Source organism: Globicephala melas, chromosome 13, assembly GCF_963455315.2.
Source record: "Globicephala melas chromosome 13, mGloMel1.2, whole genome shotgun sequence".
In the NCBI taxonomy this organism is placed as follows: domain Eukaryota; kingdom Metazoa; phylum Chordata; class Mammalia; order Artiodactyla; family Delphinidae; genus Globicephala; species Globicephala melas.
In genome coordinates this window covers 76533726-76551315 of record NC_083326.1, presented here as the reverse complement: position 1 = coordinate 76551315, position 17590 = coordinate 76533726, and the positions used below count along the sequence as shown (strand labels likewise).

Below are 17590 nucleotides of genomic sequence, written 5' to 3'. Positions count from 1 at the left end.
GTCTTCGGAGGAACGTGGACCCTGGAGGTGAAAAGAGGACCCTAATTCAGGTCTGCACCTGAACATCCATGGTGGTCCCAAGTGCATAAAGCCAAAACAGATGCCCGATGGGGCAAAGTGCTAGTAGTGTCCAAAGGGAGAGACAACACACATCCGATTGGGGATGGGGATCGATGAAAGTGGTCCATTTAGATAAGAGGAAGTAGACTTTGAGAAGGACACTATGTGTGTGTCAAATTTCCCCTTGGGAACGAATAGCAAATAGGATGTTCCAAATCCATCTCGTCTGCCAATGGTGGACATCCATAAGCTACCACAGAAGATTTTAGCTGAGCCTGAAGGTGGCCCTAGGTCCCTAGAACCCACTTCAATACAGGAGTACTAGCAACCCAACCAGCTACAACCAACTGGAATTGGTTCTCAAGATACACCCTCTTTGCCTGCCCCAAATGAGAAGGCAAGTACCTTAGGACAGGCACCTGTCTTGTTTAGTGTTATATCTCCATGGCTGGGCCGTGGGCCTGCCGCAGGGATGGCTTTGAGTATCATTGAACGAATGGATGAGTGAACGCAAAGGACAGCATAGACAGAAGAATCCCGGAATCGGGAAATTGCAGTGTGTGTGCTGGGAACGGCATGTAGGTTGTGAAAATGAGTGAAGAGGGAGAAAAGATCCTATTCTGGACGCACTTGAACGCAATCACTGGAGACTTCTGAGAAGGAACATGGCGTGATGTGAGTTGTTCATATAACCTGGATAGAGGGAACATGACAGACCAGTGACAGGTGGTAAAAGCAGTCTAGACATGGTAATAATAATTGCTAATTTTGGAGGTGTCTTACTGTGTTCGATGCGATTATTTTGATTATCCTCTGAGCAATCATCTAGGTGCTATTATTGTTGCTGTTTTACAGATAAGAAAACTGAGGCATGAAGAAAAGTAACTCACCCAGAGTCAAGCATACAGGAACTGGTAATGAACAGCTGAACGGGTTAAATCTATTTCTGAATGAAACTGGGAAAATATTCCTGTCCCACAATGGTTTAGCTAAATTTTCTTTATTTCCAGTTAGAACCAAATATTCATTGCCTTCCTTCTGTAGCAGTGGGGGGCAAGAAACTCATCTTTTATGAGGCTGATGGCAGCTGTTCTTCCCCCCACTCAGCTGTCTTTTCCTGAAATAGGATAGGGCAAGAATTCAAGCTTTTCACAGATAACAGGGAAATAGCCCTGGGGTTGGAGATCTGAGTTTGAATCCCAGCCCGCACTCTCTGTCTTGGTAACCATAGCAACCAACATCAACACTCAATTTCAGTTCCTCATTTGTAAATGAAAACACACCCTCTCCACTCTTGGTTCATATGATCATGATGAAAATTGGGGCGTTGTCTGCATGCATGAAAACCCTGTCTGATGTGCACAGTATAGAGGGCCGGCAGTATATCTGTCCTTTGTGACAGGTGCCATATTCGTAATAACGCGGTTATTTCTCTAATTATTATCATCATTTAATACTTGGCTTGTGAACTCACTTGATAAATAGTTGATGTGGAGACTGCCGATGCACACTTCCAATCCCCTTGCCTCACCTGTCTTTGGTTTCAGCCATGACCTGGTGTCCCGTTCTATACAAGGTCTGACCATATTTCATGCAGGTGCAATGCACAGGGCTTCACCTCAGGCCTGCTCTGTGTACCTCTCATTTCTGGCCCCAGGTCTGTTCTTCAGGTGTCAAAATACAGGACACAGCAAAGAACTAACTCATCTTCCTGGAAGTGGCAGAAGTTGAAGGCCTGTTTGGGCAGTCCTTGATCATTGGAGGATGCAAGCTTGAGAGAACGCCTCCTTCTTCCTCCCAGGAGACAGACCAGCCCGAGGCCCGTATCACGCGGCTTCTCAGAAAGTCCTGCGGCCTCACGGTGGTCCACTGAATGGCGACACATTCTTGTATTGGCTCTCTTTCCTTCCCCGTTTCATTCCTCCATCCTTTACTTGCTCCCTGGGGGCACACTGGGCCATCAAAGTACCAATGCATACATGTTTGTCTCAGCCTGTTTTCTGGGGAACTCAGGCTTAAATAGTGTTGAATCTAGAATTTGAAACTCTTGATTATTCCCCTGGCCACTCATGCTTATATGTCCCCACTAAAAGACCTAGCACAATGTCTGAGACATAATAATAGGTGCGCAATACCTTCTTAGTGAATGCATGACTCAATTAATGAGATGCTTGTATCGCAAGAACATAGTACAAGACAAACTGGGTCTATGGACCTTACGTAGCAAAGTACAGTGTTTACAGGTGAATATTTTGGAACTGATCAGCAAGATTCAGACATCAGCTCTGCCACGTAGAGCTGTGGTACCTCACCTGAGTTACGCGGCCTCTCTGTTCCTTGGTTTCCTCGTTTGCAAGATGGATAAACTAGTATGTCACACGCAGAAGGATGCAATGACCTCCTCTATGTGAAGTACTTGGCACATAGTCATAAATTGATCAATGAAGTTATTATTCTTAGCAATTGTAGGAGTGCAAATATTACATGAGAAAGAATATATTAAAAAGATGGAGGGGCTTCCCTGGTGGCGCAGTGGTTGAGAGTCCGCCTACCGATGCAGGGGACACGGGTTCGTGCCCCGGTCCGGGAAGATCCCACATGCCGCGGAGCGGCTGGGCCCGTGAGCCATGGCCGCTGAGCCTGCGCGTCCGGAGCCTGTGCTCCACAACGGGAGAGGCCACAACAGTGAGGGGCCCACATACCGCAAAAAAAAAAAAAAAAAAAATGTAGGATTGGATTCAAAAGTCACACAGATGTACATGATTGAATGTTGCACCCCCCCCCACCTAGGCCTTTTAACTTTCTTGCTACAGGGATAATAACACCTGATCCATCTATATCTTATGTGATGATTTTGAGAGCACTTTACGAAGTATAAACAGTTCTAGAAATGGAAGGGACTTTTTTTCCCTCTGTGATATTGGTGGTGAATGGGACCATCCAGAAAGCATGTGGGATGGCTGAAGAAAGTCCTCCACTTTGGGAAGATGGAAATTCATCCATCATTTCCGAAAGGTGATCTCCCTAGCTGACCACATTACATCTCAATCGCCCATTGAGATGTATATCCCCCAGACATGTGAAGGGAAACCAGGTTCCTGAAGTCCTGAAAGGTGAAACTGGGGCCATATTTCACGTGTGGCTTAAACCCATTATTGCTGATGAAAACAGGATTTTTAAAGGACAGGCTTCTTTCGCCCTTCAACCTTGTTCAGTGGACCTTTAGCCAAGAGCTGGAGTGTTGTCAGCAGCCAAAGAATTCCTGGTATTTCCCATGATGTTACTGGGCTGAAACATAGGAGGGCTTTCTTTTTACCTCATCTGAAGAATAGAGGTGATTATGCTCCTTTTTTTTTTTTTTGCGGTACGCGGGCCTCTCACTGTTGTGGCCTCTCCCGTTCCGGAGCACAGGCTCCGGACGTGCAGGCTCAGCGGCCATGGCTCACGGGCCCAGCCGCTCCGCGCATGAGGGATCTTCCCGGACCAGGGCACGAACCAGCGTCCCCTGCATCGGCAGGCGGACTCTCAACCACTGCGCCACCAGGGAAGCCCTATGCTCCTTTTTTGATAGCATATTATCAACTTAGTATATGCAGAACATCCCCTCACTTCATGGTATTGTATTGTGTGCACTGTATTTTCCGTCTTCATTCCAATCCCCATTTTTTTGTCTCCCTCTCCCACTAAAGGCATCTAAAGGCATTCACTTTCATATGTCTAAAATACATCCTTAAATATTTTTCCTTTAAAAACATATAGTGAGTTTTTGCATCTACTTATTTTACATAAAATCGGTAAGGTACCAATTTCATTTTGTTACTTAATTTGTTTACTCAACATTATGTTTTAAAAACTTTCCTTGTTGCTATATGAATATATTAAAATGTATACATACGTTTTATATTTTTATTTGTTTCTAATTAATGCATAGTGTGCACTCCCCACATTTTCTCTATCATTCCCCTAGAGCTGGGCACCTAGGTTATTTCCAATTCCTCTCCACTGCAACGTACACTATAAAGGTATGTGTAAGATACTTCCTGGAGGTAGATTCTTGGATCCTAAGATATATCTTACTTAAATCAGGATAGATTTTATTCAAGTCATGTTGAAATGAAGATGCCAAAGCCACTTGGTTGTCAACTTTGTCCAAGCCCCTTGCTTTCTATGGGTATATATGTCCCTTCATTTGTATAAAGGGGGGATTTGGATGAGAAAATCTCTAAGGGGCTCTCCTTGGCATTTAGATTCCACTACTAACTTCCAAGCCAGCTGTGTTTACCAAACAAATGGAAGAAGAGTTGGCCAAAATATGGTAGTCCATCATCCAAATATTTGGAAGTAGCCAGATGTTCCACATCTTGTAGATTCCACGTAGGAGGCTTTTGTCGGTGTTCTTAGGTGGCTATCAGAGGGGTATTTGTATTCTTTTAGGTTCCTAAGAATTCTCTTTCTCTCAGAGAGCTAATGTAGAGTCAGTCTCGCAAGAGTCCTGTAGTCCCTTAGGAATCTGAGCTTCAACTCTGTTCAACTTAGGGTTCGCATCTATCCCTATCTATCTATCTATCTATCATCTTATCTATCTGTTATTTATGGGGGAGATTCAATATTTATGAGATTAATGAGAACAGTGATTCTAAAATCAAATAACGTGGTTCAGACAGATGTGGGTTCAAATGACTAGCTGTTTGCCCTTGGACCAGAAACCACTTCTTGTCACCTCAGTTTCCTTATCTACATATATTACAAAAATAAAGATGATAATGCTAACATCATTGGCTTATTGTGAAGATCAAATGACACCATGGGTGGTGAGAACTTAGCTAGAGACCTGGCACAGAGTAAACTCTGTGGTAGTTTCCCAAGAAAAGGGAGGGGGAGCCACAAATATTTTGACACTCTTCCCATAGGGAAATGAAGTCTAAGACCCTTCCAATTGAATCTGGGTGGGCTTGTGACTGCTTTGACCAATAGAGTATGGCAGAAGTGACAGCATGTGACTTCTGGGGCTACATCATAAAAGGCAAGGCAACTTGTGCTTTCTTCACTGGAACACTAGCCACTGTGGAAGAAGTCTAACTGCACTGAGGCCACCATATTGGGTCAGGCGCCGGTGGGCACTTCCTGTAACAGTTGTGTCTTAACCCAGCCTTCCAGCCATCCTTGCCAAGGCACTAGACACTTACAAGCAGTTTTCTAGTCCCAGCTGTTCAAGTCTTCCCAGCTGACTCTAGACAGTGAAGCAGAGACCATCCACCTGCTCTGTGCCCTGTCCAGATTCTTGACTCACAGAATATATGAGCAGAATAAGGTGATTATTGTTTTGTGCCATTATGTTTGAGGTAGATTGTTAAGCAGTAAAAATAACTAGAATGCCCTGAACTATTTGTATTATTATACTCCTTCAAGGCAACACTCAAATATTATGTCTTCTAAGAAGACATTATTTTTTAAGCTTTGTTGAAGTATAACTGACTAATAAAATTGTAAGATATTTGAACGATAGAATGTGATGATTTGATATACGTATACGTTGTGAAAGGATTTCCCCCATTGGGTTAATTAACACATCTATCACCTCACATATTTATCTTTCCTGTTTTGTGTGTGTTTGTGAGAACATTTAATTTCTGCTCTCTTGGCAAATTCAATTATTTGATATAGTGTTATCAACTCTAGTCACCATTTCATACATTAGATCCTCAGACCTTATTCATCTTATAACTGAAAGTTTGTACCTTTTTACCAGCATCTCCCTATTTCCCCCAGCCCCCAGTCCCTGGCAACCACTTTTCTACTCTCTGTTTCTAGTTTGACTTTTTTTTTTTTTAAGATTCCATATATAAGTGATGCCATGCAGTATTTGTCTTTCTCTTTCTTGCTTATTTCACTTAGCATAATGCCCTCCAGTTTCATCCATGTTGTTACAAATGACAAGACTTCCTTCTTTTTTTAAGGCTGAATAATATTACATTACATATATATGTATTATATATATATTACATTATATTTAATATTACATTATATATATATCACATTTTCTTGATCTGCTCATCTGGCGATGGTCACTTAGGTTGTTTCCATACCTTAGATATTACGAATAATGCTGCAATGAACATGGGAATGTTGCTATTTAAGATAATGGTTTTGTTGGGAAAACATATTCTAACACTGATAGTATCTAACAGTTAACTTGTGCTGTGAAGTAGGTATTATTTTATTTATCTTTTAGAGAGGAAGAGACAGAAGCTTAAATAATTTCCCCAAGGTCATGTAGCTAACAAGTCGTTAAACTTGAATATGAACTCTGGTCTTTCTGACTCACATAATGAGTGATCATGAAATAATCACTCTGGACATGTTAATTACAGAGACGGCACTCATTTCTGGTTCCTGGGAGGACATTGACCATGACACTTGATCAGAGTGGCTATACTGGCCTTTCCTATTTCCCATTTGAAAACTAACCATGTTTTGCCAGAGAAACAATCTGATATCAACTCTTCCGGAGGAGTGAAGCTTCTTAGAGAAATTCAAGAGAAAGGGAGCTTTAAGCTTCCATCTCTGGGAGGGAAACTTCTTTGTAAAGGGATAATGCAAAGGCTTACATTTTCTAAAATGACGAGAGCCCCCCAAAACTGATGGAGCTCCCCTCAGATCTGAGGACATCAGATGCTTTGGTCCCAGAAGGTCCGGAAATGGATGGAAGACCCTTAGTCCTCTTTGCCTGTCCCACCTCCCACGTGAAATCCATAACTTAAGTGACTATAACCGTAAAGCCACTAATAAAAACATCTCCACTGGCTCTATTTACCCAGCTGTGTATCTCAGGATCTGCCGCTGACATTTTAAATACTCTCTCATTTCTCTGTCTTCCACAGGATTCATTTGAAGCAGCCCACAGGGAAGGGTGTCGCTGAGGAAACAAAACCCAGACCCCCCAGGCCTCTGGCTGAGGGATGGGGAGCGTGCTGGGAAAACACTTCCACCTGAGAAGCACAAAGGACCCCGGGAGGAGAGGAAGCTGGCCTGAGGCCAACCGGAGGTATCAGAGTGGCTGGGCCCAAAGAGGGAGGTCTGATGGTGGGGCTTCAGAGCACTTACCCTCCCCATGCGAAGGCAAACAGTGCCCCCAGCTGCGGCTGCAAGGAGGGCGTTGCCCGTTAAGTCAGATGGCAGCAAAGATGGGGGCCTTCTGATTTTTTAAAACCTTTTTCTGAATTATAGGGTATCTATAGAAAAAAAAAAATCCACAAAACTTAAACAAACAGCTCAATGAAATCACAGGGTAAACACCCATCCGACCACACCCAGGCCAAGAAATAGAGCATTGCCAGGCCCCCAAACCCTCTCCCTTCGGTGCCTTTCCAGTCACCATACTTTATCCCTTCTCCCAAGGTGATCCCTATCTTGACTTTTAACACCAAAGATGAGTTTGACTGTTTCTGGACTTTATATAAATGAAACTACTCTCTTGTATCTGGTTTCTTTTACTTGAAACTGTGGGTGAGCTTCATCTCTGCTGTCTGTGAAGCTGTTTGTTTATTGTTGAGTATTGTTCCACTGTAGGATTATATCATGATTTATTGATTGATTCTACTGTGGATGGGCATTTGGGTTTGGAGTTATTGTGACTAGTGTCACCATGAATATTCTTCTCCCTGTCTCTTGATGCATTCATTTCTGTTAGCTACATACCTAAGACTGGAATTGCTAGAAACTATAAAATTCCTAGGAGAAAACATAGGCGAGAAGCTTCTTAATATTGGTCTTGGCAATGCTTTCTTGGATATCATGCCAAAAGCACAGGCCAACAAAAGGAAAAATAGACACGTGGGATTAGATTAAATAAAAAGCTTCTCACACAGCAAAGGAAACTGTCAAAAAAAATTAAACGCAGCCTACATAATGGAAGAAAATATTTGCAAACCATATATCTGATAAAGGGTTAATAGACACAATATATAAACTCCTACGACTCAACAGCAATAGAACAAATAATTTTTGAAGTGGGCCAAGGAACTGAAAAGATATTTCTCCAAAGAAGACGTGTAAATGGCCAACAGGTATGTGAAAATGTGCTCAACATCACTAATCATCAGGGAAAATCACAGAGATATAATCTCACACCTGTCAGGATGGCTATTATCAAAAAAAGAAGAAGAAAATATCAAGTGTTAGTGAGGATGTGGAGAAAAGGGAACCCTTGTACATCGTTAGCGGGAATGTAAACTGGTGCAGCCACTGTGGAAAACAGTATGGAGGTTCCTCAAACAATTAATCATAGAGCTACAATATGATCCAGCAATCTCACTTCTGGGAATATAACCAAAGAAACTGAAATCGGGATCTCCCAGGGCTATCTGCATTTCAGTGTTCCTTACAGCATCATTCACAATAGCCAAGATGGGGAAGCAACTTAAATGTCCATTGATGGATGAATAGATAAAGGAATTGCGGTATTTACACACAATGGAATATTATTCAGCCTTTAAAAAGAAGGAAATACTATCATTTGTGACAGCATGGATGAACCTTGAGGATATTATGCTAAATGAAATAAGCCAGACACAGAAGAACAAGTACTACATTACTTACATCAGCAATCTAAAATAGTCAAATGTATGGAAGCAGAGAGTTAGAAATGTGGTTACCAAATGGCTGGGTGGAGGGGAACACAGGGAAGTGTTGGTCAAAGGGTACGGAGTTTCAGTTTTGCAAGTTGAATAAGTCCTAGAGATCTACATACTACAGTACCTGTAGTTAAAAATACTGTATTGTTTACTGTGTTTTCGAGTGTGCAATCTCTTATTTAGGTCTTCATGTTCTCCATAAATTACATTGTTTAAAAAATATTTACTTGATGATAAAAAAAGAAAAAAAAAAAAGACTCTTCACTGAATAACAGGGGAGCCTGGTTTACATGAAAGAGTCTGGAGAGTTCCTTCTGCCGAAAACCCGAGTAGGAGTTCACCAGGGGAAGAATCGGGAAAAGAATATTCTAGGCCGAGGGAACAGCATGTTCACAGACTTTGAGGCAGGAAAGGACTCTCTCTCTCTCTCTCTCTCTCTCTCTCTATATATATATATAGATAGATAGATAGATAGATTGATTGATTGAAGTATAATTGATTTACAATGTTGTGTTAGTTTCAGGTATACAGCACAGTGATTCAGTGTCTATATATATATATATATATATATATATATATATATATATATGAGTCTGGAAATTCTTCTCCAGATTATTTTCCCTTATAAGTTATTACAAAATATTGAGTATAGTTCCCTGTGTTATACAGTAGACCCTTGTTGGCTATCTATTTTATATATAGTAGTGTATATATGTTAATCCCAACCTCCTAATTTATCTTTCCCCCACCCCTTTCCCCTCTGGTAACCGTAAGTTCATTCTCCATGTCTGTGGGTCTATTTCTGTTTTATAAATAAGTTCATTAGTATCATTTTTTTTAGATTCTGCATATAAGCAATATCATACCATATTTGTCTTTCTCTGTCTGACTTACTTCACTCAGTATAACAATCTCTAGGTCCATCCATGTTGCTGCAAATGGCATTGTTTCATTCTTTTTAATGGCTGAATAATAGTCCATTGTATATATGTACGACATCTTCATCCACTCATCTGTTGATGGACATTTAGGTTTCTTCCATGTCTTGGCTATTGTAAACAGTGCTGCCGTGAAAATTGGGACATAAATCAACCATTTTACTATGTAACAGATTCTGTGGGTCAGGATTTGGACAGGGGACAGTGCAGACAGCTTGTCTCTGCTCCATGTCTGAGACCTTAGCTGGAAGAGTTTAAGGGCTGGCAGTGACCCTGTAGCTGGGGCCTGGGCACATTTCGACGTGCCTTCACGCAGTACCTATATGTGGACACTCCATGTGGCCCGGGTTTCCTCACAGTATGGCGGCCTCAGCGTTCTTGAATGACGTCTCAAGGTTCTAGCATGAGTGCCCCAATGGACAAGATGGAAGCTGTATTGCTTCTTAGGACCTAACCTCTGAAGTCACACAGTTTCACTTCTGCCATACTTTACTGGACGCTATTTGTCAAAGACAGTCATAGCCCACCAAGATTCAGGGAGGGGGGAAGCACAGACCCCCAATTCTGGATGGGAGGCTGGCAAGGTCACACTGTATAAGAGCACATGGGATGGGAGATGTTGTCATGGCCATCTTTGGAAACTATAATCTACCACACGACTTGCACCAAAGAACATGGTCTATGAAGGAGTTTCTAGCTTTGGAGAAAGAGGTTTCTCAGCATCCCTGAAATCAACATCTTAAGACTACCTCCTGGAGAACCTGTCTGCACCTCAGTCCTATTCAGGGTGAGATTATTCCACCTAGATTCATGAATGGATATAAGATGTAGTAGGTAGAATAATGGCTCCGCAAATAGGTCCACATCCTAAGCCCAGAAACATGTGACCACATTACCTTACATGGCAAAAGGGCCTCCATAGATGTGATTATTTTGAGTTGGAGAGATAAGAGGGAAACAAGAGTGTCAGAGTCGGAGAAGGAGAAGGGATGACAACAGCAGACTTGATCTCTCTCTTTAACTACTATGCAGCTGGCTTTGAAGACGGAGGAAGGGGCCATAAGCTAAGGAATGCTGGTGGCCACGAGAAGCTGGAAAAGGCAAAACAATGGATTCCCCCCTAGGTCAGAAGGAACGTAGCTCTTCTGATGTCTTGACTTTTAGCCCAGTGAAACCTATTTTCAGACTTGTGACTTCCAGAACTATAAGACAACGACATTGTGTTGTTTTAAGCTAATAAGTTTGTGATAGTTGGTTATGGCAGCCATAGGAGAACAAATACATAAAAGAATTGTCTTTGGTTTTCTGTCTGGCTTTGCCTTTCTCCAGCAGTGGTGCCTTCAGAACTCAGAAGACTATAGACTGAGTGTGACCGAGTTGCTCACTCTGAGGCAGTCGGAGCCTAAAACTTGGCTACAATGGATTCTAAAGCTTTACCCCAAACACTCTTGACATTCAGGAGATAAGGTTTCTAATGAGAAAATGCCTGTGAGGGACCTCAAAGTTTTCTCCCAATGTTTCATCATTAAACTGCCCTAGAATCTTGTACTCAGTGTGGTCCCCAGACCAAGAGCTGCAGTGTCATATTGATAAGCCGGCCCATAAAATGCAGAATCGCAGAGCCTGCCTACAGACCTACAGAGTTAGAATCTGCATTTAAACAAGATCCCCAGAAGGTCTACGTGTGCATGAAATTTTGAGATGCGCTATTTTAGAGATCTTACTGCACTGACCCATCTCTCCAGAAGTCCTCAGAGAGAGCGTCAGAATGGTTGTTTCCTTTTTAACTATAAAGTAGAGGTGGCCCTGAATGTGAACCAATGTGCAAAAGTAGGACGAGTGTCCCCAGCTACTGAGGCTGGGGGGTGGATTCAGGATGCACATGGGGTTTCTCACTGTCACTGGATGCTGTTTCCAGGCTGAGGGAAAACAGACACCTGTGTGTTTTCTCCAGGAAATATGTACAAAGGAAAGTTTGTGATGTTCTCGGAAAGGGGCCAGAGGTTTCACCCAGCTGAGGGGCAAGGCTCGCTCAAAGGGTAGATGAACAAAAGAATGCTCATGTTTCCTTCAAAATGGTCATAATTTAATTTCTGTCCAATGTCGCCTGGGTACATTGCAGACTCTCAGAAGCTTTTTTAAAGTCATGCAATGGGGCTGTTTCAGTTTATATCCTCCCTAAGTAAAGCCATACAAGTGCCATGTTTCTAAGTCTGCACACTGCCAGGAACACACACATGGACTGTAGCAGGGACGTGGTCGTGTAAGAGAAAGAGGCAGCAGACCGTGGGCGAGAAAAAGGAGGCAGCCCTGAGACCTCGAGACTTTGCAGACCGAGACACATTGTGATCTCAGTGAGATTCTGCTTTGATTGCAGATCCAGTGATTCTCCGTTTCAGAAATGCATTCAGGCTGAAAACTGTCCGAGAAGAGAAGGGAAATGTCAGGGAGCTGAAAAGGAATTCTAGAGCACGAGGAGATGCCAACATCAAGACAAAGAATCATAATTCTTTTGTCTTAGGAGGGAAATTGCTTTTGTTTTCCGTCTTCATATTTCCTGAGGTCACATTGCAGGGAAGTAAGAGATTGGGCTACTGAGAACCCAGGTCCATATAGAGCGTCTTCACTAAAGATGTGTGAAAATTGGATGGTTGGATTTTTCACGTTGGGTTTTCTCTAGTCAGGTTATAACCCTTTGGGGGACTGTTACTTTTCGTGGTCTCTAATTATTCAGAGTAATGAGAGAAGGATGGTTTGAATTATTTTAACAATGGATTCTTTAGGGGGAGGTGGGATGAATTGGGAGATTGGGATTGACATATATACACCACTTTGTATAAAATAGATAACTAATGAGAACCTGCTGTAGAGCACAGGGAACTCTACTCAGTGCTCTGTGGTGACCTAAATGGGAAGGAAATCTAAAAAAGAGGGGATATGTGTATACGTATAGCTGATTCACTCTGCTGTACAGGAGAAACTAACACAACATTGTAAAGCAACTATACTCCAATAAAAATTTTTTAAAAGGCTAAAAAAAAAAAAACCTGAAAAAACGAAAAGGATTCTTTTAGACAATATCCTGCTAAGAGTCAGTATAAGGTTTTACCTAACCTATTACACAACCAACCCAAACCAATTTACCACAAAGCCTGGTGTGTAAATACACAAACTCTTCAAGATGCCAGAATTATAAATAAGTCGAAAGACACAGATGAACAGCAGGCAGAGAATCTTAGAGGTTCTCTCTGGCAGGCGATGGGCTGAGGGTCTTACCCACATCGTCCCCCATAATCATCAACACATTCTTACAATGTGTGGTGCTGTTTTATTCCAATTTTACTGACGAACTGAGCTGAACTGAACGGAAGGTCATTCCCCCATGTTTGCAAAGGTGGGGAAGCAGGAAATTGGGATTTGAAGTCAAATCTGTGAGTTGGGCTTCCTGATTTCTATTGAATTCTCTCATTGAATTCCCACTGCAAACCCTAGGTTTAGTATTGTTGACTCATTTTACAGATAAAGAAATTGAGGATCAGTGATGAGTCACTTTTAAATAGGAGAGTTGGGCTTCATACTAAGAAGTATCAAACTGATGTCAACGTTAGACCTTGCAGTGGATTAAAGTTGTCCAAATGAGGGAAGCTCTTTGTAGAGATGGAACAGTTCCATGTTTTGACTAAGATGATCGTTACTCAACGTCATACATGTGATGGTAATTCATGGGATTCTGCACACAATACACACGCACACACACACACACACACACACACACATAGACACCCACACACAGGAGCACATGTGAAAACTGGTGAAATCTGAATAAGGTCTGTACCTGAATTAATCAGCACTGCAGTCAATTTCCTGGTCTTGACAATATACTCTGGTCATGTAAGATATTATCACTGGGGGAAGCTGGGTGAAGAGTACAAGGAACTCTCTGTACTATTTTGCAACTTCTTTTGAGTCTTATTGTTTTAAAACATTGTCTTCAAATTCTTTAATGTTTCTCCCGTGGAGAGATAGAATCTCTGTTTCCCCCCATGGATTCTGGGAAGGCTCTGTAACTGTTTACGGATAGAATACAGTGGGGGAGATGCTGTGCCAGATGTCAGGCTCAAGTCTCAAGAATTTGGAAGCCTCACTCCCTGGATCTCGTTAGACTCTCTCTGGGAGCTCTGAGCCACTATACATGACATCCGACACCCCTGAGACTGCCGTGTGGAGAGGCCATGTCCAGGCCTTCAATCAACCATCCCAGATGAACTTGGCCTTCCATTCATCCCTGCTAAATCACCAGTCACAGATAAAAGACTTGGACTCTCCAGACCGGCCCATTCTCCTGCTGCTTAACAGAGTGCCGTCCATCAATACCACACAGGGCCAAAAAACCACCTAGCTGAGCCCCACTCAAATTCTTGACCTGTGAAATCATGAGACCTAACAAGAGTGTTGTTGCTTGATGCTTCTAAGTAGTGGGTAGTTTGGTGTACAGCAACGGCTAAGAAAATAGACTTTTCATTATCTGATAAAGAAAGGCAAGGCTGATAACATGGGGTTAGGTACACAGAATCAGACACAGTAGGCATGTCCCTTCCCCTCTTTTGGCCTCAGAAAGACTGGCTTTACCTTGAATGTCACTTCCTCCAGGAAGCTATATATAGAGATTGGATTAGATGTCTCCTCCCTTTCTCCCCCCTTGGTTAGCAGGAATCAGAAGTATCTTGATGTTATGCTTTATTTCTCTCTTTCTCTCCCACCAGACAGTAAACTCCATGAGGTCAAGAACTAATTTTGTCTAGCTTATCACTATTTCACTCTGCCTACAGCAAAACCTTTAACAGGTGATTATTGAATGAACGAGCAAAGACACGGGCGCTCTCCAAAATCCTGCTCAGTGCTGGTGTCAGGTAGCTCTTTCTCTCTGGAGCTTTGGGGCGGGTGAGAAGATTCCAGGTGTGCTTCCAGCACCTGTCAGACACCAGCTTTCTCTCTGGTACTCCCAAGATCCCAAGTCACAAATCCATCTGCTGAGCAACAGCTCCGAAGCAGCAGGAGCCGGGAGGGCAGAAAGGCAAGAGGTAAGCCCCCCAGCCCCCCACCCAGCTGGCGTCACCCTGGTTTGCTTACTTTCCTGCTCAGCTGCTTTAGTCAGAGGAGGGCCATTTCCACGGGCTCCTGCCTCCTAGGCTATCACCAGGGGAGCTCTCCAGTCCCTCCTGTATTTCCTCTGCAGCATCCTCATTTATCCTCTGTCTGGGGGGTGATCTGGCTCCTCTTGGGCTGCCCTTGAAAATTCCAATCACAGTGACACAACCGCTATTTACTGATCATTTCCCTCCAGCAAGGCTCTGGGCTGGACAAAGCCTCAACTTCCAGGAGCTTAATGTTGGGTTGGCCAAAAAGTTTATTCGTTTTTTTTTCCTTAAAATGCTACAGAAAACCCCAAACAAACTTTGTGGCCAACCCAATATTTCAGTGGCGTTTTTATCTGGTGGAAGGTGAGAGATGACAGAAAGAAAACGGAACCCCTGGCCTGTTCCTGAGGAGGTGCAGTGGTGACCTGGAGCCAGCACTCATGGGCTTGCAAAGGCCAATTGACAAGCATTCAGGAATTTTGTGAGCTAGTTGTTAAACTGTGGGTGGCTTGAGATTGTCCAGGTGAGAATACGCTCATCAAGAAAATCAGCACATTGGGACTTCCCTGGTGGCACAGTGGTTAAGAATCCACCTGCCAATGCAGGGGACACAGGTTCGAGCCCTGGTCTGGGAAGATCCCACATACTGTGGAGCAACTAAGCCCATGCGCCACAACTACTGAGCCCACGTGCCGCAACTACTGAAGCCCGTGTACCTAGAGCCCGTGCTCTGCAACAAAGAGAAGCCACTGCAATGAGAAGACCGCGCACCACAGCAAAGAGTAGCCCCCGCTCACAGCAACTAGAGACAGCCCGCGCGCAACAATGAAGACCCAACACAGCCGAAAATAAATAAATAAATAAATTTATTAAAAAAAAAGAAAAGAAAAGAAAATCAGCACACACTAGAATCCAGCTCCCTCACACCAGTTTGCCAGCACATCGCTGGGAAATTCACTTCCTCTTTGTGAGCCTGTTTCCCTATCTGAAAAACGGGGATATAAATCCTGACCTTGAAAGATTTCACAAGTATTGACACAATATGGTCCTTGGCACACTAGCTCCCTCTCCAGCCTGCTCTCTTCTTCCTGAACTAATATGGTAAGTTCACCATGGGTTCAGTCTTCCTTTGGATTTATGGGATGAGTAAACATCACTGGGTAGGAAAGAATAGGCATCTTAGGACGGAGCATGGGTGGTTACCCAGGGTAAGCAGTGTTACTTTGGAAAGTCCCTAAAGTTTTTCAGGATCTCCTTTCACCCCAGGATTGATAAGGGAGCAGGGAGAATAAGATCAGGCAGAGATATTGAGGAGGCAGGTCGACATGTGAGGGTCTGGGTAGTTTTGTAAGTTGCCCAGTTTGGGACAAGGGTGCACTCACAATACTTCTCTTTGGTCATTCATTCATTCAAAAATACATTTACTGGGCTTCCCTGGTGGCGCAGTGGTTGAGAGTCCGCCTGCCGATGCAGGGGATGCGGGTTCGTGCCCCGCGGTCCGGGAAGATCCCACATGCCGCGGAGCGGCTGGGCCCGTGAGCCATGGCTGCTGAGCCTGCGCGTCCGGAGCCTGTGCTCCGCAATGGGAGAGGCCACAACAGTGAGAGGCCCGCGTACCGCAAAAAAGGTACCGCGTACCGCGTACCGCATTTACTGAGCATCACAACAAACCAGGTAGACTCTGGGTATGCAGCTATGAGCAGATATTTGCCCTGCCCTTATGGAACTGAACAGGTTAATGGTGAAGATGATCACGAAGCAAGCCATTAAGAGTGCATGGGTGTAATTTAATTAAAATGCAGACCACTGCATGGGTGTAAGTTAATTAATGCAGACCACTGCATGGGCATGTATGGAGGGAAGCAGTTTTTGTTGGAAGCTAAGGAAGTGACATATAAGCAAAGCTTGGAGGGAAAATAACTATTTATCCTGCTAAATGAGGGATGTGCAGACAGATGCCTGGAGTGTCCCCCATGATCCTTGCCTCCTAATGTTCACGCCCTGAGTGATCCTCTCCCCTTGAGTGTGGGCAGGACCTGTGACTTGCTACGACTAATAGAATAAGGCAATGGAGATGCAATGTCACTTCCATGATTACTTAACAGAGGACTGCAACTTCTGTCTTGCAAGCAGATTGTCTCTTTTGCCTTCTTGGCTTGATGTAGATGAAATGACCATGTTGAAGAGGTCCACATGACAGGGAATTGGGAGCACCTCCTCCCAACAGCCAGCAAGGAACTGAGTCCCAACAACACCCCAGTGGGTTTGGAAGTGGATCCTTCCCTAGTCGAGCTTTCGGATGAGAATTCAGCCCCAGGTGACAACTGGATTGTAACCTGATGAGAGACCCAAAGCAGAGGACTCAGCTAAGCCAGGTCCAGATACTTGATCCACAGTGATCATGAGATATTAAATGTATTTTTGTTTTAAGCCACTAAGTTTTGATAATTTGTTATGCAGCATAGCTAACTGATACAAAGAGGGTCAAGAATTTATTCCAGGTACAGAGAGTCATGTGTGTAAAGGGGATGAAATAAAGAGAGTCTGAACACTGGAGGGAGGACAAGCAGGCCAGTGGCTGGATTGAACATGAGAGCAATAAGCCTCTGAGAAGTGAGGCAAAGGTTAGCCTAGGCCATGTTCTACAGGCCCACAGGGGCCATGGAACAGTTTCTGGCACTTATACTGGGGCCTCTGGGACATCAGTGAAAAATTGGAAACGGTAAGCTTGATGAAATTTGCTTTTCAAAACACACAGTAGGGAGTCCCCTTGGGTGGCTAGGTAAGGAGCCATGGTGGCTCAGACCAGGAGTTGATGGTT

General features: G+C 43.6%; 1 long non-coding RNA gene across 1 annotated transcript in view; it reads left to right on the top strand.

Annotated features, from left to right (window-relative positions):
* The first annotated feature begins 919 nt into the window (after positions 1 to 919).
* The window catches only part of LOC138842953 (uncharacterized), a 78147-nt gene continuing 61476 nt past the window's right edge, over positions 920 to 17590 (top strand). The window contains exons 1-2 of the long non-coding RNA XR_011377983.1: positions 920 to 974; positions 6942 to 7105. This is a non-coding gene — a long non-coding RNA (uncharacterized lncRNA). The remainder of the gene's footprint in view (positions 975 to 6941; positions 7106 to 17590) is intronic.